Consider the following 2,998-nt stretch of genomic DNA (forward strand, 5'->3'; position numbering starts at 1 on the left):
GCATTTGAATTTCACAAAGTTGTAAAACAGGGTTTGCTTTTCAGTCTTTTGTGTATTATAATTTCAGACAATGCTAATGGCGATTCTTTCAAAAAAAAAAAAAAAAGAAAAAAGAAGCTGTAAATACCACATTTTAACAATTGTAAACAAATTTACCTACTTTATGATATACAATATGCATGTTGCGTTTCAAATAATTTATAAATGTAATTTGGATTACAGTGAGCCACCAAATTAAAATGTTATGCACTGTTTAAAACATTTCATGTTTTGAAAAATTAACACAATTAAAAGGCCAGAGACTTGTTAAGTTGATCCCTCCATTCCTCAGCTCAGTGAGTCGGCCCAACAGGGGTTAGGGCGGGAGTTGTTCACCATAGAAATGAACTTTTTTAGCCTCTGATTCTAGACAGCAATACTGGGTCAGTGCTACATGAAAGCTAACTGCACAACACACAATGGGTAAAAAAACTCAGTAAGTGAAATAAAACAAAATCCACCCAACCCCTAAAACATATTTAAGTATACTTCGAGCAATGGGCTACATTTTAATGCCACATCCACGTCTTTAGAAAAAGATCTGACTATCTGATCTAAAGCACGAACTCTACACCTCACCTACGTCCACTCCTTCTCTCAGCTCGCGTCATCGGTGATCCACTAAGTCACGTGATGTTATGTGCTGACGTCAGTGACGCAAACGTATTATGTTTGATACGACATCAAATTCTACAGTCATTGTGAGGAGCGGTAACCTTACCTCTTTGGTGTTGCGTCTGCACGACGACGTTTTACTGAGCTGTTAGAAAAATACAGAAGTACATCATGAGAAACAGACTCTCAACTCCTGGACGCAAGAGAGCACTTTTTGCAGAAGAAATAAAGAGACCACCTTACAAAGGAGCATGAAGTTGTCGACAGACGCCAAGTTGCTGAAAGAAAAAATCGCCAAACCATCGGAACAGCCTAAGATGGCACGGAGGTACATCCTGCGAAGGCCTCCACCTGATTTCTTTTTAAAACCTACAGATAGACGAGCGCTTGGCCCATCAGGAAGATCCCAACGCTGCACTGTCTGGACCCAGTACGTATCCGTGCTGCAAAACATCACTTAGCTACCCAGCCACGGTAGAGGCCAAACCGTTCCCTCTGGGGTAGCAACTCCCCGTGGAATGAGAAGACAGAGCAGCCATTGGAACCTACAAACCCTTGTCAGGTCAGATATCACGAGAGGCAAAGTGGAAGACACTAAGTGCAACAGCCTTGAGTGTTCAAAATGCCACATTTCGCACGGGCAATTGTCAAAGCAGGAGCCACAGCCCGCCAAGCTGGAGAATAGTTGGATGAGCAACCAGGAAAAACAGGCTGGAATATCCAAGGATTATTGAGGCCGACCTGCAGGGCCCGTCTGCGAGCATACCGCTGCATTACCGCCAACAGAAACCATCGGGCATGTCCACGGACCAGAACCATTGACTTTCCCAAGCTCAAACACCGGAGAGGTTCTATCATTCAGTTCGTCGAGTTGGTCAGTTCGCCCTCCTCAACGTCCCCGAGTTTGCCATCGACTCAACTCCCACGTGACGGAAAGAAAGTTCTACAAGCCGCCGTTGACTATCGCACGCCGCATCTCGATACATGCTGCCCACCCGGCTTAAGAACAGAGGAGGTCTCAGGTGGAGAAGAATGGGCACAATACAGGACGCAGGGACTACGTAACGAGTGTCGCTGCGTGACGACAAACAGTCCTAGTGACTTCCTTTCGTAATGCTATTATAGGGTTCCACATACCCAACTTAAGATTTCAGACTAACAGGGAATCTTAATGTATGATGACGAGTGTTCTTCTTTTTGAGACGTGCCGCCTGCCTTGTCGCCCGGTGAAGTCTTGATCTGTAACAACGGGTAAATACTAAATGAAACTATTTTCCAAATCGAGTGAATTATCTGTCTTCCGCCTGAAATAAACGCTACAGGTACCCCAACGAGATAAAATTATAGCGTTCACGTTTTACACAGATACTGTGTGTGCAATGGGAGGGGTGGGGAAAACATTGTCTTGTACGACTTAACCTAGCCTTTGTGAACATTGTTTGCAACCCTCTTTCATGTCTATTCGAAGTCCTATTGCTATGTCGACCTATTCCATTCACTATCCTATCCACACGTTACAAATATGATCACGTGATTGTTCTATCGACAATCCTGTTCTACCATATTTGTGGCATCTCTCTCTTTGACATCACCCCTCGCCTCTCGCGCACACACAACAACGTACAAATCACCATGTTCAGGTACATCCCATTACCCAACGCCCGTATCCTCGAGCTTCAACAGTCCTAAAGTAATGTTTGAGAATTTTTCACAAACACAACACACACGCATATCATCTAGATACCTGTTTTCATAAGACAGCAACCATCAGACTAGATCAGCTGCAGTGTTGATCTTGCGCGCAGGTCAGAAAGAGTCCGAGGAGCATCTGGCGAGAAAAAATTGCCGTCCAAAGGTTGCAAGGCGAGTGCAGCTTCACTGGCCATCAGATCAGTCGCTTTCACCTACGACGGGACTACGCAAAGAGAAAGTTCTTGAGAAGGTTAACATTTTCTCCATAGGTGCCATCAGACCCGTCCACAGCAAGGCTTTGATGGTGGAGGCAAGTGTACTACTGGGGGAGCCGTGCCCACAGGTACGGTGTGTGGTAACTTGTAGAAAGGGGACTTGTGGGCTTATGATGATGTTTAGCCAAGCGACAGGGAGGAACAGGGTGAGGAAGGAGATACATGTCTGTTAAATCTATCTTTGTGAGGAGAAGGTTACTCTTTTCCGCATTAAGTCTGTAAGTAGCAAAAAAGCAGTACCAGAATATTTAGGTGACAGCTACTTCGGAATGATAGCGTGAAGGAAAACTACAACCAAGAAAAACCCCTTAAACGTTGTAGTAACATGCGATCGTAGGTGTTTTGATACTGTTTGTTCACTAGTAATAGTTAGTAGA

The sequence above is a fragment of the Pomacea canaliculata genome, linkage group LG5 (genome assembly GCF_003073045.1).
Source record: "Pomacea canaliculata isolate SZHN2017 linkage group LG5, ASM307304v1, whole genome shotgun sequence".
In the NCBI taxonomy this organism is placed as follows: Eukaryota; Metazoa; Mollusca; class Gastropoda; order Architaenioglossa; family Ampullariidae; genus Pomacea; species Pomacea canaliculata.